The sequence below is a fragment of the Mus musculus genome, chromosome 11 (genome assembly GCF_000001635.26).
Source record: "Mus musculus strain C57BL/6J chromosome 11, GRCm38.p6 C57BL/6J".
In the NCBI taxonomy this organism is placed as follows: Eukaryota; Metazoa; Chordata; class Mammalia; order Rodentia; family Muridae; genus Mus; species Mus musculus.
In genome coordinates, this window is record NC_000077.6 from 114,542,081 (window position 1) to 114,567,565 (window position 25,485).

The window sequence follows — 25,485 nt, forward strand, 5'->3', positions numbered from 1 at the left end:
GCCCAGCATCTGCGTGGGATAAGCACAGTCAAACTCCCCACCTTCTGCCTCTCCAATCAGCCGCGCCCTATGGCGGAGCGGACACAGGCCTCACCCTGTGAAACTACAAGTGAGGCAGGACCTCGAAAATGACGATGAGAAACGTTGGGGTCAGACAGTTTGAGCTTGAAGGAACTTCCGGAAGTTTCTCTAGGTATCGTAGCTGACAGACAAGGAACCCCAGGTCAGCAGGGAGGTCACGTCAAACAAGCCTCTCAGGGAAATGAGAACCATGGTGGGCGGAGCTAACCTCAGTTGACCTGGCTCACCCAGCATTCTCATTTCTGCCCCTCCTCCTCCTCCCAGCACCACCTTGGCCAAGGGCCCCTCTTGGTACAGCATGACCAACTGTTGGCAGCCGAATGAGGTAAATGAGCAGACTGACATGTTAGAGGCCCCTCTGCTCATCCCTCCCACCCTCCTGAACAGGGCTTCCAGGATCTGAGCCCACAGGGTAATCCCCCCCACCCCCACCCCCCACCCCCACCCCCCGAGTTTCCAAATACCAGGCGCACTCTGGAAGCTCTGGCGGCAAGAGTGCCGATTGTGGGGATTTGGGTTGAGCTGGGAGAAGGAGCCAAGGGACCAAGGTCCAGACTTGGTTTCCCAGGGGATTGGCTGGGGATGAAATGAGCTTGGTGTGTCAAAGCTGGATCCAGCTCAGAGATAAACCCCTTCCTTAGAGGGAGAATAGACAGCTGTTTCAGAGGAGAGTTTACAGGGTGTGTGTTAGGGCTTTTCAATGCTCTCTTCCCAAGTCGTCCTGTCTTCCCAATCCTTTCATTCCCCCCTCTGTCTCCATCCTTATCCCCTTCCCTGTCCCCTGTCTGGTCCCGTCCCCATCCCCCATCCCTCGTCGTCCCCCCCCCCCCCCCGACTCCCGTCCCCGTCCCGCCCCCCCCCCCGACTCCCGTCCCCGTCCCGCCCCCCCCTCCCATCCCCGTCCCGCCGTCCCCCCCCCCCCTGCATGCTTCTCCTCTGACAAGCAGCTAAGCAGGAGTGTATCAACTTGGCCTGCTAATTAAGTCTGGCCTTGCAATATGTTCTGGGGAAGACTGAAGATCAGAGGGGCCAGACACCTAGCTTAAGTTCAGGGGCCACATCACCTCTGTAACTGAGTCCCTTACCGGCCAGGCAAGCCTACACAGCTCTAAGTCTCTGCATTCTGATTTCGCCGCCTGCAAAACAGTCAAATGGCTTCACCTATGCAGAGATTTTCCTTGTCTTTTAAACATGTGTGGGCATGGTGGAGTGGGACAGTATGTGCACGGGAGTGTGGGTAACCCCTCAAAGGCCAGGGGTGTCCGATCGGTGGGTCGTGAGATGCCTCAAATGGGTGCTGGGTTCTGAACTTTGTCTCTGCAAGAACAGCAAGTGCTCTTAACTGCACTTAACTCTCCAGCCCCTCTACCATCTTTTCTTGGAGGGAGGGAAGGAAGTAGGGAGGGAGGGAGAGAGAGAGAGAGAGACTGTCTCTGTTTCTCTGTGTCTCTCTTTGTGTCTCTGTGGGGCGCTCTCGCTCTCTCTTTCTCTTTCTCTCTCTCTCTCTCTCTCTCTCTCTCTATATATATATATATATATATATATATATATATATATATATATATCACTGTGTATGTGTCCAGATATCAAAAGCAAGTGTCTTTCTCAGTCACCCTCCACCTTAGTTTTTGAAACAGGGTCTCTCACTGACTTTGGCTCACCTCTGGCCTGTGAGCCCCAGGGATCCGCCTGACTCTGCTCCTCCCACCACAGGGGTCACAGCTGCATGCTGCTGCACCCAGCTTTTCACTCTGCCCACGAGACCCACGCTCAAGTCCTCGTGTCTGCATAGTGAGCGTTTACTTTCTAAGCCACATTCCCCAGACCCATCTCAGGCTATCTTAAAAACAGCTCAGTTTGCTCGGTGACATGCCAGGCTCCGTCCTCTGTGTATGCACCCCACAAATGGCAGTAGAGCCTCGAGCATACAATTCCAGCCCACTGTCTGCTCCAGCTCTGTACACTGCCTGTGGCTCAGTCTCCAGTCTTAGTTGTACATTTCACTTATGTCCAGACATTCACACCCTCTTCCAGTGCCACAGATGTTTGCACAGATGTTTGCATATACAAAATCTGACACATTGCCCCCACTGAGTATGCGCACGCACATGCACACACTTGCTGAGCAGAGACACATCCACACCTCTCCAGACCCCACCCACCAGACAGAGCCTCTTGTGGGGAGGCCCCAGCTGCTCTCCCTGCTCCAAGCAGATCAACCAGCCTCCATGCCTGAGAACTACATCCATCAGGGCAGTGTCAGAGCCCCCAGTGTGCGCTCAGCATCCCTCCATCCTGTCCTGGGTGTTGCCTCCTCCCACTCATGCTCCCAGAGCCCTGGCTCCATTGATTGGCCTTGCAGCTCAGCAGCCAGAGATGTGCCCCAGCTGGAGGAAAACACTTATAATTTATGGAGTGTCTGATTTTTAATCAGTTTTTTGTTCCTGTGCTGTAATTGTCCTAATTAGATATACATATTTTGATGAAGGTTTTTCCAAAATAAAAATTGTAATCGAATCTTGCTTGACATTCTTTACACCCACTCGTTCGCATCCAGACTTGCGCAGTAGCGGCCCTGAAATCAGGCATGGGGCTTGGGCGGCTCCATTCACCTTCTCTGGGCCACTACAGGGCCATTCTGCTAGCACCCATGAACCAGAAGGCTGGCCCTCACTGAGAAGGGCAGTTTCCTTTGGTCTGGGCTTTCAAGGGCTCCATCAAGATGGGGCGTGTCCTCCATTACCATCACCGCACCCCCAGTGGTTGGCCAGTATCTCTTAAGTCAGCCCCAAATTGCTAGGTGTTGATGTACCCGCTCTGCCTGTGCTTCTGCCTCTGGAGACCCTGCCATCGCCATGAAGAACGTAGAGCAGGGACTGGTTAGGAACATACTTGTCGTGCACACTTAAAGACTTGGGTTCAATTCCCAGTACTTAGAAAAGTCTGGATGTGTTGGTATGTGCTAATAAATCCAGCCCTGGGGAGGCAGAGATGACAGATCCCTAGAGCAGATCCCTGGGGCTCACTGGCCAGCAAGTCCTAGGTCCCCAAAAACAAGACAGATGTCTCCTGAGGAACAGCATTCATTGTTGTCCCTGACCTCCACATGCTATGCACACACACACATAATTCTGATCAATAATCAAAATGCCTGCCACTTATTCAGAGTCTAAGTGCGCAGGGCCCCGTGTTTTACATGCATAAGCCCTAATCTGCACAATAACCCTCCAAGGAATTTCACGAGTAAGAAATCAAGACTTGGAAAGGGTAATTTGCTCCCTCAAGGTCACACAGCAGTAAGTGAACTATTACCAGCTTCTAGCTACAACCATGAGAAGCAAAGGTTCCCTTTGACAAGGGTGCAGGAGGGGGCTGCCCCTCTCCAGAAGCCCCTCTGTGTGAGAGACCCACTTAGCTCATCGCAGCTCTGGACCCCAGCATCGGTGTGCACCGGACCTTGAAAGACTTAGGGTTTAAGATTCCTCCTGGGGTGGGTGTGGTCTGCAACAAAGACTCCCATGGGGTGTCTGGTGTGTGCCTGGGGCCTGGAAACCTGCATCCAGCTGTCAATGTGCTACCAACATGGCTAGCTGGGGACTAAGGACAACAACTGACTTGAGGGCCCCACAGCAAACTAGTGCTAACAACTGTGCTGGTGTGTGTGTGTGTGTGTGTGTGTGTGTGTGTGTGTGAGTGTGTGTGTGAGTGTGTGTGTGAGAGAGAGAAATTGTGTGTGTGTGTGTGCATGTGAAGGACAACATGTTCATCCTCCATTGCCACCCCAGTTTTGTTTTGTTTTGTTTTGTTTTGTTTTGTTTTGAGACAGGGTTTCTCTGTAGCCCTGGCTGTCCTGGAACTCACTTTGTAGACCAGGCTGGCCTCAAACTCAGAAATCCGCCTGCCTCTGCCTCCCAAGTGCTGGGATTAAAGGCGTACACCACTGCACCTGGCTCCACCCCAGTTTTTATTGTTTGTTTGGAGGTGGCATTGAGATGGGATCTCTTACTGAGACTTGGGGTTCATTAAGTTAGGCTGGCTGGTTATTGACATCCAAGGACTTAGTCTCCTGTTTCTACTTCCCTGGTGCTACTGAGATTATAAGTATGCCTCACCTAGCTCACTTGGTCTCTCTCTCTCTCTCTCTCTCTCTCTCTCTCTCTCTCTCTCTCACACACACACACACACACACACACACACAATCTATCTCTCTCCCCACCCTACCCCATGCTTCATGCTTCATAACTGTGGATGCATTATGACTGACTTTCCCAAGCTCTTCTCGTGGCTACCCTACCATGATACCATATGTCCCCTCAAACCGTGAGTCAGAATAAACCTTTCTTTTGCTGGGCAATCTGTTACAACAGTAAGAAACGTAACTCCATTAGTTATTTTATTACAGCAAGAGAAGCAACTAGAATCCCCACTGACCTGCTGAGTCTATCAGGGGAACAAAAGAAAAGGGTGCCAACCCCATCTTGTAAGCATCACACACTCTGGCTGGAAGGATGAAATAGGAATGAATGAATGAATGAATGAATGAATGAGTAAGTGAATGGCATAAGAACCAATGAGCAGAACAGCCAGCCATGAAACCATCCATTCTAGACCTAGCCGTGGCATCTCTCTTCTTTCATTTTCAGTTTGTATTAAACTTTATTTATTGGGGGGGTAGGGCACACACCCATGGAGGAGGTCAAAGGACAACTTGCAAGAGTCTGTTTTCTCCCTTCACTCTGTGGGTCCTGACAATCAAATTCAGGTCACCAGGTTCGGCAGGAGTCACCCTTAACCACTGAGCCATCTTTCTGGCCCAGCATCTCTCACTTCTTACAAAGCCCAGCATGGCTCAGCCAGCCTTAAATTACCCAGCAAATCTAGCTCAGTAATGGTATAAAGAGTAGAAGCCTAATTGACATATGATATAATTTGACCCTGGAGGGAAATGGGAACAATATTTGGAACAGGACAATGAGCCTGTGGCATATGATAATTAGGGTAATTGATACTGGCAATTGGTCCCTAAGTTGCCAATTGAGGTTATTGGCTTAACACAATGAGGTTTGTTTCTTACCCAACTGAAGGGGATGTTATGCTCAACCGCTCTTCCAGGACATTCTACACCAAGTGGTAACCCAGGGACCTAGGTTCCTGCATGTTAAGGCTCTGCAGTCCATAGAACATCCATCAAGAGTTACCAGAGCTCATGCAAAATCTCCTATGTGATGCTTATCCATGTTGACTCAGAAGTTCCAGCATCATCTAAAGGACGCGGGATATATTAGCCCATGACTGGGCAACAATTTCCCCAGGATAGTTCTACACTGTGGAAGAGCAATGTGCTTTGGGTTGGTCAGCTAGCTGCTACTCTCACTGCGAGACATAACCTGCAGTCAACGATGTAACATCAGGAGCATGTCCAACCTCAGCTTGCCTGTGAAGAACCGTACAGGGCACAGATAGATTATAGATTAAACCTTGTCCTCTTACAGTACTAAGATATCTAGCATACTTTCAATAGAGTGGACATAGGAAAACATAAAGGCTGTGTACTTTGTGACTCCAGACTTGGAGTTGGTGTCAGCCCAACAAGCAGAGAGGAACCCAAGACCAATCTTTGAGACATAGATCAAGTTATATAATCTAGGACTTGAGCCAGCAAGATGGCTTGGCAGGTAAAGGTGCTTGCCACAAAGTCTGATGACCTGAGTTCAATCCCTAGGACCTGCATAGCTGTGGAGAACCAACTCCCTCCCGCACATTATCCTCTGTCCTCAACAAATGCATTGTGGCACATGCACACACGCACACACACACACACACACACACACACACACACACAGAGTAAATAAATACAATTTAGCTGGACAGTGGTGGCACATGCCTTTAATCCCAGCACTTGGTAGGCTGAGGCAGGCAGATTTCTGAGTTCGAGGCCAGCCTGATCTAAAGAGTGAGTTCCAGGACAGCCAGGGCTACACAGAGAAACCCTGTCTAGAAAGAAAACAAAACAAAACAAAACAAAAAACGAAAACAAAAAACAAAAAAATGCAATTTATTTTTAAAAAACCAAAACAATAATATGGGCAGCAATAGAACACAACACCTGCTCTTGACCTATTATGACCTCCATGTGCACACAGACACATATGAACACATAATACACACACAATACAGATTCTTGTACTTAACCCAACACTTAAGGTCCAGACTCTTAGGGTCCAGGACCCTGGCATCTGCATGGTACCACCAGGGTTGCTGAGGCCCACCCAGTATTGAGCTTTTGAGTCCAGTGGGCTGGCTCCTGGTTCCAAGACCTCTGAGGACGTCACACTACTTGGGCATGACCCTTGAAGGCAAGACGTGGGCAGAATGAGAACAAGTCACATGGGACACCCAGGATGCCCTTCTCCCGATACGTTCTTCAGGAACTGGGGTGTCTAGCCAGGGAAAGAGCAAACCCAGGGGGATGTGCTGTCTTTGGCAGTACAGAATCTGTCACATGGAAGTGAGGCAGATTGACTTTATGGTGTCCAGAGATCAGGCCTTCAACCAAGGGCATCACTGTGCCAGACTTTTGCTAAACAAAAGGAAATAACTCTTCAACAATTAGAGCCTCCCCATAGTGAAAGGGCTGCCCCAGAAGGTAGTAGGTTGCCTGGCCTGACAGCGTGCATACATCAGCAACTTGCCATCTGTCAGTTGCTCTGGCTGGGACTGTCACAGCGGACAGAAGGTTGGACGAGCTGCCCTTTCCCTGACAAGATTCTATAATTTTAGAACGTGGTCTGGGGACCAAACAGGCCACACATGTGAGCGGAGCCAAATGACCAGAAGGGGAGTGATGGCCACAGTTTGCTGGGAGGGGCTTATAGGTGACAAAATTCATGACAATCTTGAAAGGCTGCGTAGCTTCCCTGTCCCACCCCAGAGAATTTATTCTTTTCATAACTGGGTGGGGGTGGGGAAGGGGTGCACTACTTTTTTTTTTTTTTTAGGTAGGTCTTACATAACCCCCTCAGCACTTATATCCATCAGCCTCAGTTTCCCCTGCAGGGTCCTTGGCCTCTCAGGCAGGTTCCCACACCCTCACACATGCTGTTCCTTCCTGGAATTGTCTATCCTCTCCTCCATTCCTGTAACAGAACCTTTCCTAAAGCCACCTCCTCCAAGAAGCCCCAGAAAACAGACCCTCCTTACCCAGGTCACCTCCCCACTGCAGGCCCCACCTGCCCTATGGGGTCCCAGATGGGACTTAGGTGATTGGTGGCTCAGCTGGATCCAGATCCCCTGGGGACGCGTTACTGAGGTGGTGCCACGCCCCTAGATGACCATGGCACCAAGGGGCCCTGTGGACTGCATTGAACAAACAGACACAGAAGCAGCCCATTCCCTGTCTCTCTTGGGATGAGATCAGCTTGTAGTCTCCTTTCCAGGCATCCATTTCTCCTCCCAGAGGCTGTCTTCTCTGTTAGTTGATATTTATGGGTAATAAGCCAAGCATATCCCAACCCCAGGTGAAATGCCTCTTAAAATAAATACCTCGAGGCCAGTCAGTCTACACGGACAGGGTGGGCTCTGCTGGGGGCCGGGAAAGCATAGGCGCAAGAGGGGTAATACCAGGCTTCAAGCCGATGGTGAGTGATGGGAAGAGGCGGGTGGGTGTGTCACTCATTGCACAGCGTCATCAACTGAGGAAATGGAACTCTGTGCTCCGCAGCCTCTCCAGCACCCACCACAGCGAGATAATGCTGGTGATCTGAAGTCTGGCTCTAAACGGGCAGAGCTGGACAGGACAGACAGCAGGGCAGAAGCCTCTCCGTCAGTGTGGGGAGGGTGAAGCAGAGAACAATGGGGGTCAGTGGGATCAGTGGGGGTCAGTGGGGGTCGGTGATGCTCTCTGAGGAAGAGAAGCCTGTGCAGCATCAGGGAGAAAGAAGCCCAGGGTACCTGTGGGTTTCCATGTTTGAGAGGGACACACTGGAGGTCACCACAGAGAGATGAGAACCTCACTAAAACTAGTCCAGGGTATGGCAGTCTCTCTGGAGTCAGTTTACTATTGGTTAAGTGGCCATTTGGGTGAGAAGGGTTGGGGCCATGCTAGGCTCCATACCAAAGGTATAGAAATAGATAACCCCAGGGCTGGCGAGATGGCTCTACAAGTAAAGATGTCTGCCACCAAGCCTGACACCTGAGCTTAGTCCTCCAAGCCACATGATAGAAACAATGAACTCCCACAATTGTTCTCTGACCTCCACATGTGTGCCACGGTACACATACTCACACATACATACATACATACATACATACATACATACATACATACGATAGACAGACAGATAGATAGACAGATATTTTAAAATAAGAAAAAAGGAAATGAGGCTCTACTCCACACCTGCCCACTCCCCACAGGACTGCATTGTGCTTCTACTTCTGGAGCTGACCCTCCTCTGTTGTAGACCACAGATCCCACAGAAAGCCACACCCCGACAGGAGTTCTCAGGCAGAGCAAAGATACAGGTTTTCCAGGATGTACACACATGTACACAAGCACGCAGGCATGTGCATCCTGTGTGTATATGCACACACACACACACACTTCAGCTGCTGACTAGATCCCAAGTCCCACCGGCACAGTCCCACCGAGCATGAAAGCCACCAGTCCTATACTTCTTTCTATCTTTAGATGTCAGCAAAGGCCGGGAGCATTTTCAGCCACTGGGGACAAAGCTGGGAAGGCAGGTGAGGGCTCTTCCCCAGCAGTCTGAAGGGGACCAAGCCTGAAGCACTCACAGCCTAGGTCTTCTCCCTTTGATCTTCTCAGATCCAAAGGGGAAGCTGAACACCTCCTGGAACTTGTCTAGAATAATAGAGGGAAGGTTAGAGAATGTAAGACAAACATGAATAGGTTCCTGAGTGTGTTAGCACAGGCCTGTGATCCTCGCTCTGAGGAGGTGGAGGCAGAAGATAGGGAGTTCAAGGCCAGCCTGGACTACATGGTAAGTTGGAGGGTAGCCTGGACTATATAAGACCCTGTCTTTAAAACAATCAAACAACTGAACCAAAGGAAGAAAAGCAAACAAGCAAGCAGACAGACAGGCAAGCTGGTGGCCTCGGCCAAAGAGCATCAGGTCATGAAATACAATTAAGTCTAAGATGCCGCACTGCCCCTCTCTGCATCGCCCTGACTTGGCATACAATTTGGAGGATGCTCCAAGACATTTTTACTTAGTGTCTTTTGACCCAGAGCATATGCTCTTGGACACACATCCCATTGGCTGCCTTCCATCTGGGCCAGGACAAGTGGGAGCCAGAATTTGGGTCTCCATGGTTTTTCTGAAAATGATGTAATTGGGTAAACCAGTAGCCTGAGTCCAAGCCTCCGCCCCTGACTGCATGTATCTCTTATGCATGAGCCAGTGAGACCTCCCTGGTCCCTAAGCTCTGTGTTATCAGGTTGGACCAAAAGCTGCCTCTCTCCCCTACAGAGGATTAACCAGACCTCAGCACAGCAGACATTATCTGAGTTTTGGTAGTTTTATGTCAGGAGCATCTTCCTGGGAGACAGGCCGATGCTGACCCTGGAAAGGTAGACCGCCTCCATCTCCTATGTTCCCACTGGTCCATACAATCTGCCTGGACACTATAGAGCAGTGGTTCTCGACCTTCCTAATGCCAGAACCCCAAATATAGTTCCTCATGTTGTGATGACCCCCAACCATGACATTATTGCATTGCTACTTCATAACTGCAGTTTGCTACTGTTGTGAATTTTAATGTAAATATCTGAAATGCCACCCCCAAAGGGGTCATGACCCACCAGTTGAGAGCCACTGCTATAGAGAAAATCCTTCTGCCTCTACCTCAGTTCCTAAGAAAGAGAGCTCTGATTGATTGATTGATTGATTGATTGATTGATTAATAATGTCTGCCATAGGCTTGGAAGAGAAAGTGAAGGCTGGTTTGCTGGGCATTTGACACTGGATTTAATTCAAAAGGACTTAAGTCGTGGAATTTCACAACTGTGGGAAGTAGGCCCTTATGGGCCTTGCTCTAATTAGGCCAATGGGGTAAAGCAGTGCCTGGCTCAGCCAATTTTGCCTGCATCCATCCTCCACTGGCCACAGTCAGCCAAGCTGAAGTCAGAGAGCATACACAAGCGGAGTCAGCCAGCTCCCGGAGCAGGTGAACGAATGACCCTGGAGCCCTGGATGAGGAAAGGTGAACTCTCTGGACCAATGAGTTGGCATGGATGAGTGGCCACAGAGGAAGAACAGCGGCCCTCCTGGGCTCAAGGTCAGAGCTTCGTAAGACATGTTTCCAACTCAACTCCTCTAGCCGGAAGAGTGGCTCTCGGATGAGCCTGCTTACAGCAGCACTTGGGGAGACTTTAAGATGCACAGATGCCCCAGGGTCCTGCTTCAGACATACTGGCTTAATTGGCCTGGGTGCAGCGTGATCTTAGGGATGTTTTTAAAGCTCCCCAGATGATTCTAATGTGAAGATAAGGTTGGGGGGTGGGTGAAGGAGGGAGCACTGGGTCCTGATTCAGGCCAGTGTATCTCAACCTGTAGGATACATTCAGATCACTAGAAAAACTTGTTATAAAACTTGGTGTGTGTGTGTGTGTGTGTGTGTGTGTGTGTGTGTGTGTATGTGTGTGTGTGTGTGTGTGTGTGTGTGTGTGAGAGAGAGAGAGAGAGAGAGAGAGAGAGAGAGAGAGAGAGAGAGAGCGCACAAAGCTGGAAGTCAATATCAAGTGTCTGCTTCAGGCCCTCTCCACCTTATCCGTGATAAGGAAAGCGTACATGCTCACACATGTAGATGTACCTGTGAGAGCACAGGCAGAGGTGAGGCTGGAGGAATATACCAGGTGTCTTCCTCAAGAACCCTCCATCTTATTTCCTGAGACAAGGTCTCTCACCAAACCCGAGGCTTACATTTCAGCTACGGTGAGGATCTGCCTGTCTCTGAAGCTGGGATTTAAGGCACACGGATCCATGTTTGACTTTACATAGGTGCTGGGGATTTGAACTTAGGACCTCTTACTTGCCCTCTACTGCTCTTAACCACTGAGCTCCCCTCCCCAGCTCCTCCACATTATTAGTTTGAGACAGAGTCTCTCGTGGAACCTGAAGGTCATTGATCCAGCTAGACTGTATAAACAATGAGCTCCCAGGATCCTCTGGTTTCTGAGCTCCCAGAATCCTCCAGTTTCCTTCTCTGCACCCAGCAGTGGAGTTACAGGTGCACACCACTATGTCTGGCTTCTTATGTGGGTAATGGGGACCCAAACTCAGTCCTCCTGCTGACACACAAGGCCTCTACTCACTAAGCCAGCTCCCCAGCCTCCCAAATGTGCAGTTTTCTTAGAGCTGGACTGGGCCCAAGTATCCATCCCTGCCAGCCTCCCACTGACCTTGGGCTGTTGGTCCCAGGACCACATTTTGCATAGGAAGGATTTAGGCCAGTGGTTCTCAAAGGCTCGTCCCAGAACCAAAGCATCACACATGCTGCAGAGACCCAAGGCATATTCAAGTCGGGGGCAGCAATCAATGACAGAGGCCAGTCAGTCCCTTGTCTTCCATCTACAAGATGCCTTCCGAAGAGGCCTCTTAGAGGCAGTTCTCCACCTGGCTCAGCCAGGTGAATGGTTTGGGGGTGACAATAAGAATGTAGGATATAATAAGTCCATATGTCAGTTTCTAGCAAGGAATAAATGTGTATAGTCTGTGCACCAATGTCTGGCTTCCAGGCCCCAAGGGAGAAAGGAAGGAAAAAAAAAAAAAAAACCACCAGAAACACACCAGCAACAGTGAGATGAAATTCAATTCCAAACTAAAAATACACATTATTTATCATTAGCTAGAAGGAGACGAGGAAGAGACCATTAGCGAGTGTTTGCTGGCCAGCGCAGTTCTTCGTAGCAAGAGCAGCGAGCTCCAAGGGCTGTTGGCCTACATTTCCTTTTGTTGCAGTTACGAGGCAACAACTTGAGTGCACGCAGGGCCCCCGCACCACTTCCTCCCACCGGAAATGACTTTCCATTATCTGGAGACTGGTAGGGAGGGCATCAGGGCTCTCAGAGGTGTCAGCTTCCCCGAGGGGCAGGGCTGGCTCCATTTCTCCAGGGAAGAATGGAAACCCGGCAGTAATGCTGCAAGTGGATGTTAACAGGGAGAGGTAGCCATGAGCTAGAGAGCAGCACGCTGGCTCTCAAAGCCTCCCGGGGGGGTGGGGGTGGGGGGGTTGGGACAGAAGGGCTTGAGGTTGGCAAGAAAAGGAAAGGTACATTCAAGGTCACTGTGGCTGTCCTCTGCCTGTCCTCTTCCAAAGAGGCAAATTGCTCTGGAACCCATGTGGCTGGATTTAAACCAACCCCGGAGAGCTGGGGAACGAGCCAGGAAAGGGGGTGAACCCATTTTCTGTGCAAAAGGCCAAGGCTGGGCCGGAACAAGGAGAGCTAAAGAAGGAAGAAAAAAATGAAGATACCAGACACAAAGATGCCTAACAGTCAGCAGGAGCTGCGGCTGAGACCCCCAGGAACCAGACGCAGCCATCACTAGAAACAGTCCAGTTAGGGAGAGAGGAAGTAGAAGAAAATGTTTCCTTCACGACCCTCTAGAGGGAGCTGGAGAGATAGCTCAGTAGCACTGAGTGTTCTTCCAGAGGATCTGGGTTCAATTCTCAGTGCCCCACATGGCAGCTGTCAACCCTCTGTAACTCCAGTCCCAGAGGATCCAATGCCCTCTCCTGGCCTCCGTGGCACCAAGGACACACATGGTGCACAGGCATGCATGCAGGCAAAATACCTATATACTGAATATAATAAATTGTAAGATAAAATGTTAAACATCTCAAGAAGTATGCCAGTGGTATACACACACACACACACACACACACACACACACACACACACACACACTGTTGTCATACCATGCAAAAGGTCATCAGAATGGCTGGTTCTAACTACAGCCTAAACAACTGATTTAGAGCAAGCACTTTGAATGCAGTCTGACACCTCTGCCTAGCTGGGTGGCTTTGGGCAAGTCACACATCTGCTCTGTGCCATGCCATCTTCTCAGTAAAGAGCTACGCATGACAGTGCCATCGACACAGGGTAGGGAGAGTATCTAGGATATGCCTGGCACATAGAAGACACAGATAAACATCAAATGTATGCCAGCCTCTCACATCCCGGGGCTGTCCCCTCTCAGCACTAGAGGCTCCATGCTTCCCACAGGAGGGCCACTCGTCTGTCCTTTCTGGACCATCAGGGTGGAAGAAGTGACGTGGAAAGGGGGCAGAGAATGGCAAGAGATGAAGAGAAGGCTCAAGCCCAGAGGCCACAACAGCTGCAAGCCTCAGGCCACCTCTGCTCACTCCTTCCCTATATATGTAAGATGATGACATCTGACTCTCAGGTTCTAAACACAGGAGCCTTCGACAGCCTGTGCACATCACTGGGCTGGAAGGTCACCCCACACGAGAAAGCACTAGGCCACAACCACAGATCCGAGTTTTAGTCTTGTCTCTGCCTAACATCACTGCCTCGTGGTTGTTTGCCAGCCTTGTTAAGCACCTACTGTATGCAGACCAAAGGAGACACGGCTCATACCTAAGTGCCACTCTGTAGACTCTACAGAGCTCCCATAGGGATGTGTGTGCATTTGGGGACCAGAAAGCATCCTGAATATGGGGTCAGTGGCTCCCAGGGCTGCCATGATGTGGACACCCTCATTCTGTCTCCATGGTGATGGCTGTATTTCTCTTCCTGTTCTTCCCATGGTGCCAGTCGGCTGGCAGGCTCCCGGATCCCCATGATGCATGTGCCTTCATATTGCCTTGTCTGTCCATAAAACCCAATTACATGGAATAGCCCAAGTGAGCCTCTGAGCCCAACAACCTAAGGAACCTCTTAGCAGCTGTAGGTCAATCCCTTAAAACGCTGTTATGAAGACGGAACGAGAGCCGGTCAACAAAGCTGAGGGGCGAAGACAGCAAGTAAATTCAGCAAATGGACCATTTCAAGTCCCGGACAAGGGGTGAATTGGATTTCAAAGATATGACCTTCAACGAATCCACCCAAGCCCCAGGTTCTCCCTCACCTGAGGCTGGCTGCAAGGGGTGCCAAACCTGGCAGAGCTAGTCGCTCCCTCTCTTTCCCATCATTACTCTAGAAGCCACCACACGGCGACCACCATCCCTTCCAGTACCGTGACTCCCGCTGGGTCCTCACCACGGCTATCCCACCCCAGCGGCCTCCTCAGTTACACAATCTCATGATTGGTGGTGGAGCTCAGAGGGCTGCAGCTCCACAGAGAGGATGAGGGAGGGAAAGGAGGCCTGAGAGGGGAGCTTGCCGACACTACCCCAGCAGTCACATGAACTGTATAGGCCGTACCTTCCCCTCCTTAGCAGCAGTCTCTAGAAGGCACCAGATACACAGTGCTGCCAAGGGATGTTGGGAGATTTTCTTCCTGTTTAGGAGAGAGGAGTGCTTGACAGTGGCTACCCACTCCCAGTGAGAAACCAAAGTTCAGTTCCACCAGTGATCTCTCTGGGAGCCAGTGAGTCTATTGGGCTTACTTACAGAGCACGGGCAAAGGGCCACAGACAAGAGCGGCTGCACTGGAACACTTCGCTGTAGCTACCTAGATGGATCCGAATTCCCCAGTCTCCCCAGCCTGTATACTCTAGGCCCCCCTCTGAGACTCCAGGTCATATCCAATTAGGGCAGAATTGCATGCAATTGGTTAGGAGGAGTGGCTGGACACTAAGGAGAGGGTCCCGTGACCCTCCCCACCCCTCCTTCTATGAGAAATGACATCAGTCAACAAGCCCAGCTGTGATGATCTTTGGCAAGCCAACCCAGCCGTTATTATGAAGATGGTGGCTGTTTCCCTGGAGGCTAGATCTAAACAAGGCAACATCTGGAGAGAGGGGCATCAAGGCCAGACATGAGTCTGCCCACCAGCAAGCCATCCTCTCTGTGATGATAATCTTTATCTATGAACTATGGGCCCTGGGGATATAGCTCAGTTGGTGGGATGCTTGCTTAGCATTTGGGAAACTGACTTTGTAAACCAGGTATGGTAACCCATGACTGTAATCTCAGCCCTGCGTAAGTAAAAGCAAGGCCATCAGAAGTCAAGGCCATCCTCTGCTACGTATTGGGTTTGAAGTCAGCCTAAGTTGCATGGGACTCTGCCCCCACCTTTTAAAAAAGATGGCTCTTGAACAGGGGCTCTAAACCTTTGGGTCGTGACCCTTGTGAGACTCAAACAACCTTTTCACACAAGACATGTATCAGCTAACCTGCATGTAAAATATTTATGTTACCATTCATCACAGTAGCAAAATTACAACTATGAAGTAGCAATGGAAATAATTTTATGGTTGGGGGTTACCACAACATGAGGAACTGTGTTAATGGGTCACAGCATTAGAAAGGCTGGGAACCACTAGTCTACAAAGATGGCTCTGTAGGTAAAAGCATTTATCATACAAGCTCGAGGACATGGGTTTGAGGACATGGGCCCCTCTCTCCAGAAGCTGCAAAGGAGCCAGACAAAGACAGTGCAAGCATCTGTCATCCCAGCACTCCCGCACGGAGATGAGAGGCAGGACTTTGCAGACCAGTTAGTCTGCTCTACACAAGGGAAAACCAAGGTGAAAATCAAGTACCAATGTCCAGAGTCATTCTCTCTGAACTCCACACGTGTTCTGTGGCACATGTGTCCCCACACTCACATACATTTTTAATTTAAAAAACAAACAAGTAGCACACGCCTTTAATCCCAGCACTTGGGAAGCAGAGGCAGGCAGATTTCTGAGTTCGAGGCCAGCCTGGTCTACAAAGTGAGTTCCAGGACAGCCAGGGCTACACAGAGAAACCCTGTCTCGAAAAAACGAAACAAACAAACAAACAAACAAACAAACAAACCCCTTTCAATAGTACTTCGGCGCTATGTTCCTTGACTTTACATCACTATAACAAAATACCAGAGCTTATAAAACGTTTATTTTGTCTTAAAATTTTCGACGTTCCAGTCTATGAGCAAATGGGGACTTTTTGTTTGGGCCCTGTGGAGGAAGTTCTCCTGGCACAGCTGTCATAGAGCAGAACCATTTACATTGTCAGTCATGCAGCAAAGGGGAAACGGGACCCACAATCTCCTCCATGGGCATACCCCACGGACCTAGAAACTTCTCACTAGACCTTACCTTTCAATGGCTCCACCACCTCTCCATAGCAACAGGTTGGCTAGCAAGCTTTTAGCAGGCAGGGGTCGGGGGATATTTAGTATCCAATCTACAGTGGACCATTACTATTATAGTCTTAAAGACTGCCAAACTCCAGCAAGCTGGACAGCCCCATCAAATGATATTGAACAGCAATACTTAATGTCTATTTTCTTAAGCTCTACATTTGCAACAGGAGGCTGCAAAGGTGTGGGAATGCCTTAAGAACCATAAAGACTGCTTCATCCCCATTCATTGAGACCACATCCCTCCTCCCAGGTACCTCTTCATTGAAGTATCATTTAAGCATCCATCAGAATCTCCAGGATGTGGGTGATCCTCTTGTTGGCCTTGCCATAAGGTGCAGGTCATCAAAGCAGCCACTCTGTGCTCAGGATGCTGTTGGCCTACAGTCCAAGGATCTCAAACACAGAGATCTCACATCTCACTAGTCAGTCTGGCTCTCCCGCTGCAATCCCCTCCACTGTGTCCGAACTCTTCCTGGAGAGACATAATAAACAAATGTCCCTCACCCAGCATAAGATGCCAAGGGCCGAGCAAAGTCAAGATTCCGATGAAGTCTAGCACCGCCAGCTAATGACTTAGCTAGACTTATAGATAGGAGCATGGGTGAGGTGCTGCTATTCACAGGAGCATGGGTAGATAAAGGCAGCCGGTCACCACAGAAGGGGTGAGAACTGGGGGTTGCTCCAATCTCCCTCCCAACCTCACTCCACCCGGCTTTGAGAGATAATTAACAGGCCTGACCTGGAGGGTCTGCTGTGGCCATTCACATCTTCTCTGGCTGAGATGGTAATGGATATTATGATCAGAGGACGGTTCTCAAGGAATTTTTCCTAATGATGGCCCCATCACCTGTCCTTAGAGCCCGACGGATGTTACCAAGCCATGGCCACCACTGTCTCTCTAACCCAAGTCCCTGCAGTGAGGTCACATGGTTAGTTTTGTATCTTGGCTCCCCAATCTCTGCCTCTGGAGGCAGGGAGTATCAGAGGCAGCTAAGAGCCACATAGGATCATGGTCACCCAAAGTCCTGCTATGGCTCTCCACTGACTCAGAAAACAGCCAGAGATTCCTCAAGGGTCACCGGGGGCCATTCCTGGACATTTTGCTGGGGTCCCTTGTGGCTGTCCCCATTCCCTGTCCAAACAACACCTGTCCAGAAGAGAAGAGACAGACTCAGGAAGGAGTCGGACGGAAGAGACCCCAGTTCTCCAGCCGCTTCACAGCCAGGCTAGTCTGAGAGGTCTAATTCTGACCACAGCTTTGGGCGTTGGCTGTAGGAGCAGCACCTTCCTGAGCCTCACATCAGCACACAAGCACACGGGGACACTGGGAAGGAAGGGATAGGTTGCTTTCGATGAGAAACAGGGGGAAGGGAGGGGCCAAGCTCGGGAGGAAGAACTACAGCTGGCTTTGTATCTCCAATGGGTTAAAATGGGGGGGGGGGGAAGCAATTCCATCTATTTACAAAATAGGATTACAGTTCTGCAGAATGCTGCTGGGCCTGGGGGAAACTTTGAAAACACATTCATTTTGTTTCATCCTTATCAGAGCCACCTGCTCTGCTACCCCCACCCCGGCTGACTTCATTACTCAGAGACCAGAGCCTGAGCAGGCAGCTGGCGGGAAGTATAAGCTCCCTGGCCCTTAGAAACCTGGCCTGTGCTCCCTGTCCACCTAGACTTCTGGCTGGGAAGGCTGTGGCCTTGGTCAAGAATGTCACATCTGCAGAAACAGGTGGTAACTGCTTTGCCAAGGGAAGAGACCTATTAGCAAGTATTGCCGCGCCCCCCCCCCTTCCTGAGATCTTTGGAGGACACTGAACCTGCACCTGGCAGAGAATCCATCTCCTTCCCAGACCCCAGTTGTCTAAAGAAGAAGACAGATAGATAATTAAATAAACAGATAAATAAATAAATAAATAAATAGACACACCAAAGAAAAACAAGGACAAGAGGATGGAGTTGCGTGAATGGTGTTTAGGCTCCGGGAATAATAAACATGCAGGCATTTTGCAGCCTCGATACAGAGTAGCTAGCTAATCTCCATGCAATGCCTTCCCCCCCCCCCCCCGAACTGGTGGGGGCTGGGGGGGGCGGGAAGAAGGGAGGGAGCTACCTACGTGTAAACAGGAGCAGAGGGAATCAATTCCCAGAGCACTTTGTTTACTGAAGGAGAGGATCTCTCAGCCTGTCCTTTCCTGTCTCCTATTAACTTTGTCCATCTCTCAACCCCTGCATCTCTGTGCGAGTTGCTGGTTTTGTAGTCAGGGTTTGTGGAGGGGGAGCCAGAAGAGGCATACAGATCTCGGGACCAAGATGTAGCCCTCTGAACCCTATGATGTCGAGGTTTGCAAGCGGCTGAAGGAAACCACAGAATGGGAGGGACTTCTTTTTGGGATATCTATTTCAACCCCCAGATTCTACAGATTAGGAAAATAAATCTCTGAGGGGTGGAGGTCTAACCCAAGGTTGCGAGCCGTGAGTGGCAGCACAGTCCCTAAAGGGGCTAAAGGGACGGAGAGGACAGTAAGCGGACTTCTGTTAGGCAGTGCCTCTGGATTTTGTTTGAGGTCGAATGAAGAACTCTTCAAGGGATAATGGCTCTGTAACTCAGGCGCTAAAGTAATGGAAGTGAGAGGGAAGAGCGCATCCTGACTCTAAATCTCGGGGGGCTGCGGGTGTTGGGAAGGAGAGAGAAGAGATGGGGGCCTCCCGGTGTCCCTGAAGAAGCAAATGCAGGAACAGTCCTTATGAACTAATTTCATCACAAGGGGAGGGAGGAGCGCCCTTCAGATGGTAAATCGCTCCTTTACCAAGGACAGCTCTCCGAGTGCGTGCAGGCTCTTCCCAGCTACCTCTGAGACACGGGGCATCTCCTCCCTTCCAGCAGGTACAGCAGGAAGTAGCCAAAGAGCTGGCTTGCCCCTGCCACTATAGAGGGGAGAATCAATGGACTGGGGTTTCATGCACCTTTTTTGGAAAGTTACTGACCCATGAGCCCACAGGATTTGTTATGTTGGGGGGGGGGGGGAGACATTTCCAATGTTCTGACAGGGTTGTCAAAGCTCGAAGGACAAAAAGAAACACAAGACATGTGTGCACTTAGTAACCCAGCCACCTTCCCGCCCCATCACAGACGGGATCGGCCTTAGTGTGATCATCCGCCTCCTTCTCCTGAGTGAACTCCATGCGTGTGGGCCTGGTGGTCTGAGTGCATTTCCTAAGTGACTTCCCCCTCCCCGGAAGTCCCTCCACCACGGTGGAATACAGCACCATAGGCTTTTCTGACTCCTTTGGCCTCTTACCCTTTTGACCCCTGAAACACTTCCTTGTGGAAGCAGGCTGTCAGAGAGGGAGAGGAGAGTTGACTTATATGCCCCAGAACTCCAGCATCTTCAATATTTAAAGTCTGAAGCATTCTCAAGAGATCAGATGTCTAGATATGACAAAAAAATAAAAATGATAATTTAACAACCAACCAAAGAACTGTGCGGTCGGGGCTCCACCGTCAATCCACAAGGGAGACCCAGCAAGTTCTTTGACCTCCTTCGAGTTGCTCTCTTATCTGCTCAGTGGGGCCTGGCTGAATCTGAGGATTTGGGGGTGTTGGGGGAACAGAAATCAAAATGCTTTTAGATAGTAAACTACTATTCACTGGGATACTTGCTGCTAATAAAACCAGACACGAAGTGGCGTTGAGCTTCATGCACACTAAACAGCTTGTATGCTTCTCTCAAGCTCTCGCCATTAATCTCACCTTCACAAGCCTGTGGGGCAAGTCTATTACGGCTCACATTGTAGCTGATGAAGCACCAGGGTGCTAACTGCCCAGCTCCTCTTTTACTTAACAAGAGACCCTGATTCCAGACCCAACACTCATCCATCCCCCATTTCAAAGACAACTTGATGAGCGATTGCTTTTGGCAGAACTCGGGCCACTGGGGTAGAAGCCACTGACTTCTTGACCCTTAGAGAACGCTTCGAATCATGGCCACAGGAGAAAATATCACTCGGCAAAGGCAAGGCACCAGGCACTGTGTTGGGCACCTTACATGCTATTCCCATTTCATCAGTGATGAGGACAAGGCAAAACTGAGGAGACAGGTGAGTTCCGTCAGAGGGCTGGTACAAAGGCGTCTCCGCTCCAACCCACATCGCCCAACCCTCATTCCTTATCTCTCCTAAGCTTAAAAGTAGAAAAAAAGCTACCCTTCACTTCCTTCCTCTTTCTTCTTTCCTTATTCTTTTATTCTTCCTCTTTATTTTCCTCTTCTTTCTCCTCTCCTTCTTCTTCTTCCTCTTCTTCCCCTTCTCTTCTTTCTCCTCCCACCTTTCTTCCTCCTCCTCTTCCTCCTTCCCCTTCCCTTCCTTTTTCTTTTTATTGCTGTAGCCCAGGCTATCCTCATGGCTCAAACTCCCAACTTCCGGGATTGTAAAGGGGCGACAGGCATGCATGAGCATACCTGGCTAAAGAAAAGACATTTGTCACCCCTGTCATCATAGTTATTGACTGCTCAACTTAAACTCAAGGGTGGGGGCCTCGGTGTCAAGTTTTTTAAAGTCAGAATTGTGCAGTCCCGAATGCGGACTCTAGAAAATGCTTCCTGGTAAAGGTCTAATGCGTTCCTTCCAGAACGAAAGGAGAGCATCTGCAGCTGGGGCACAAGGCAGAGCCAACTGGGGCTTCCAGTTAAGCTCCGCCACACACACAATAGTGTTGCTGGGGCCCAGGTCCCCAGGTCCTCTCGGGAGAATAAGATCTCGGTTACAGTGCCCTTGCACACACATCTATCAGATCTGTGATGCTTGGGGCTCAGCACTCGCAGCCGCCACCACCCCACCACCCCCACCCGCAGCAGACTCATACCGCCCATGTGGCAGATTCACCCAGGAAAGGAAAAATGCCTATGTGTTAGGAAGTGTATAATTCTGCATAATAAAAAGATGCCTGGCCCTCGTGTGTATAAACACAGCTTTGACTGAGTACTCTTTCCCAAACAGCCCTTCTGGCTCACTGTGCGGCAATCTAGCATCAGAAACATATGGCTGACATTCAGGCCTTCGGGCAGATTCAGACTGGGAGAGGGGAAAGAGACCTGGGCTGGGAGAACTGGAGAGTCAGGGTGGAGGCCATTTATAATCTGGACAGGGATCCGGCCTCCACCCAAGCTCAACTGTAGCTCTCTCAGGACCTCCGCTTGGCATCCATGAAGACATTAACACGTTCAGCTGCATCACTCCTAAGAGAAGAGCCCTTGAGCTGGGTGTGCCTGGATATCAGGGATATGCTCTGGCTTCTATTTGGGGATCTGATGCCACCCCCCAATTACCCAGTGCTGGTTTCAGAGCAATCAGCTGCAGAGCCCTGTGCTAGGCGGAGCGGGGGATACCCAGCCATATACAAGAGTACTTATGAGGGCCAATACGGCAGGAGAGCCAGACAGCACCTCGGTCAAGCCTCCAGCCTTCAGATCTCCAGCCTGAGGTCTGGCTCTATACTTCCAGGTGCTTACGACCAGACCAGTGACTCCCCTAGCTGGTACCCATCTTCCAAAGTCAAGTGTCCCAAGCCCAAAGTCATGATGGCCCCATGATGCCTCATGGGAAAGCACACTCCCCTTAGTGACAGATTGGCTCTGTTCTTAGTGCTATACCTCCCTAGTTAAGCCCTAGTTAACCTCCCTAGTTAAGCCCTAGATAACCTCCCTAGTTAACCGCCACCAAGGGGAGGAGCTGGTTCTAGATCGCTGGTTCTCAACTTGTGAGTTGTGACCCCTTAGGCACCAAATATAACCTTTCATGGGGGCCCACATATCCGATATCCTATCAACCCAATATTTACATTATCATTCATAACAATACCAAAATGATAGTAATGAAGTAGCAACAGGAACAGTCTTATGGTTGGGGGTGACCACAACAGGAGCAGCTAGCTGGATTAAAGGGTTGCAGCATTAGGAAGGCTGAGAACCACTGCCCTGGCTGGGAAAGCTGGCGAGGTAGCTGGGAGGAACTGTGTTGCGCTGTGTCCTTGTCTAGTGCTCCCCTGCACTGAGGTCGATGACAGAATTCACACTGGCAGAGATGACTCTGACACAGCACTCTTTCTCTGCACCCCAGACAAGCCTTTCATATTAGCCCAAGAGAACCTGTCACAAGGACAGGTATGCAGGTATGTGGGAGATGACCTGATAGGAGGAGGTGGAGCAAGACCAAGAAAGGAGGAAGGCAATGAAGGGTGCCCTCTCAAGCTCACCCCCTTGGGGCTTCTCTACAGAGCAAGTTGGCTGTGTCTCTTACTGTCCAGATGAGCGATCACAGACTAAAGCTGTTCACCTGGGCTCTTGCCCCACTGATGGGGGTGAAGTCTTCCTCCATTCCAAACATCCCTGCAGGACACTGTGTCTCCTCTAGAGAGAGTCCCGGGCAGAGATTCAGGGTGCAGTAATGCAAGGTGAGATGGGGGTCCATTTGTATGGAGCTGCCTCAACAGCGACAGACAGATCAGACATGGTGAGGTGACAAAGACTGAGCACAGATGGATGAATGAATGGAGGAATAAAAGAGCAACTTTACCATTTTAGGGAGAGATGACTCAGTGGTTTAAAGGGCTTCCTCCTCTTCTAAAGACCTGAGTCTGGTTCCCAGCACCCAGGTTGGGTAGCTTGCAACCACCTGTAACTCCAGCTCCAGAGAACCTGATGCCCTCTTCTGGCCGCTGTTGGTACTGCATGCAGCGGTCATGCACATAGGCATGTATCAAAATAAAATTAATTTTAAAATATAAAAGGACAGGTTCTAGGCCAGGCATGGTAGCCCAGGGTTCAGGATGTGAGTCTGAGGCTATCCTGAGCTACACAGTGAGATACTGTAATCCAGGGAGGATGGGAAAGCTACCTGCTCCCTGCCTGGGTGGGGATGAAACATGGGGCTTTCCCATATGCTAGACAAGTGCGCTGCCACCAAGTACAGCCCTACCCATGAGCGGTTTATTAGAACAAGCAGAACATCACAGATATGAGAGCAGAGACCTGCCGGACGGGGCAGGGCAGGAGGCTTGCCATGGAGGGGGCAGAACAAATGGCTCCAGAAGTAGCTGCAACTCTGTCTTGCTAAGCAATGAGAACTCTGTTTCCTACCAACCACAGGGGATGCCTGGGATAAGACAAGCATTACAGTCTGGTGTGGGGAGAGAATTTACCTGCAAACCCTCCTTACTGGTTAGTGAGAGTGAAAGAGTAGTAAACTCAATGCTCCAAGGTATGCTAATCATAAAACAGATAGCGACATTCCTTCCTCCACCCACCTGCTTCCTGGGTTCAAAGAGTGTTCATTCAAAGAAAGTCACCCTGACCCACCCTGACCATTGCTGGAACCCACTATGCAAAGGTGCTATTGCTAGGGGCTCTTAGATTGTTAGGGGCTCTTAGAAACTGTCTTGAGGGGGCTGGTGAGATGGCTCAGTGGGTAAGAGCACCCGACTGCTCTTCCGAAGGTCCAGAGTTCAAATCCCAGCAACCACATGGTGGCTCACAACCATCTGTAACGAAATCTGACGCCCTCTTCTGGTGTGTCTGAAGACAGCTACAGTGTACTTACATGTAATAAATAAATAAATCTTTAAAAAAAAAAAAAAGAAAGAAAGAAAGAAACTGTCTTGAGAGATAACCTGACACTTGTGACTTTGTACTTCCTTGTGACTCTTAACTGGTATTTTTGGTATTTTCCAACAACGCCCTTCCCACCTCCTTGAGTTGTGGTTCCTTCCTTTAAATACCCCCTTAATCAGCTACTCGGGGCGCCACAGTCCTCTACCCCTGCGTGGTGTATGACCGTGGGCCCGAGAGCGCTCTTGAATAAAAATCCTCTTGCAATTTGCAGCAAGACCGTTTCTCGTTGGTAATTTTGGGGTGTCGCCTCTCCTGAGTCAGAACGTGGGGGAGTCTTCACGTTGTGGGTCTTTCAAGAGCACACACACACATCCTCAGGGGGTGGACAGTGAGAGGGAAACATAATAATACAACTCTGAGATCTAGAGAAGGGAGGGCGGAAGTGACAGATCCTTGCTTTAGAAAAGTCATAGAGCCACGTGTGATGATGATTCTGCCTGCAGTCCCAGCCACTCAGGAAGCTGAAGCAGGGGGATTGCAAGTTGGAGGGTCAGCCTGAACCACATGGAAGGAGGAATGGGGAGGGGAAGGGAGAGGGGGAAGAAGAGGAGGAGAAGGAGGAGAGGGAGGGGCAGGGGGAAGGGAAGGGAAGAAAGAAGGAAGAAAGAATTCAGAGTTAAAAGAGTGCCCCCCCCCCAAGGAAAAAGGTACCAGACAGACACACACACCCCACCCCCAACATCTGGCTGGCAGCAAGTTATTTTTCTTTGGGACCTGTTGTGGGGATGGGGGACCTGGCAGGGCATTGCTGCATGGAAGGGGTGAGAGAGAAACGTGTTACAGTATACAAAGTGCCCCCCCCCCCCAGTAACAAAGAGTTCTCTGCTGTGTAGAGGATGACAGGGGCCTCTCAGTGGCCTTAAAAGGAAGACTAGCCTGTAGGAGCCACTCCTGGGACTGAAGGACACAGAGTCAGTTAACAGTGGCCATCTCCACGGGTGGACTGTGGGCAACGGGTTGGGACCCACTTGATCTCTGTGGGTGGTCATCACAGAAAACGGCAATTAGCTGGTCTAGGCAGAGAAGGGGAAGGAACAGAGTCCAAGGCTTCTCCTGGGTCTTCCTGCGGGAATAAAAATGATAGGCAGGACGGGTGGGTGGTCCCAGAACACGGGGAGCAGGGACAGGAGGGAGGGGCCTATTGCCGTCCTCACAACCTCCTCAGGGTTCCACATCAGAAAGAGATGGGTTTTTTTCAAGGCACTGGTAGCCAGAGGGGGATTGGAGATGCTAATTTCATTTCATTAGATCCCAGCAGCTTTGGATTACAGCAGGCAGGAGGGAGGAAGCAGAGCTGATGTGTTTTAAAAAGCTGCAGTTTTGCGCTGTTTTTAATTTAATGCTGCCGGTAAAAGATGCCGCCTTGGAGTCGCTAATGATGCTCGTGAATTATTTTGGTTGATTTACACACCCCTCCGACTTTAAATAACGAGGGAGGAAGGAGCGTGGGGTCCCCCCTGGAG

General features: G+C 50.2%; 1 long non-coding RNA gene across 2 annotated transcripts in view; it reads right to left on the reverse strand.

The window, feature by feature from the left end:
- Positions 1 to 25,485, reverse strand: part of Gm31724 — a 94,298-nt gene that overhangs the window by 24,692 nt on the left and 44,121 nt on the right. The window contains exons 1-2 of one of the 2 annotated variants that reach the window (XR_389144.2): positions 17,503 to 17,656; positions 16,610 to 16,827 (exon numbers count right to left, since the gene is read on the reverse strand). This is a non-coding gene — a long non-coding RNA (predicted gene, 31724). Of the gene's footprint in view, positions 1 to 16,609; positions 16,828 to 17,502; positions 17,657 to 25,485 lie in introns of those variants that run through there. The other variant, XR_880310.1, reaches the window with a different exon arrangement.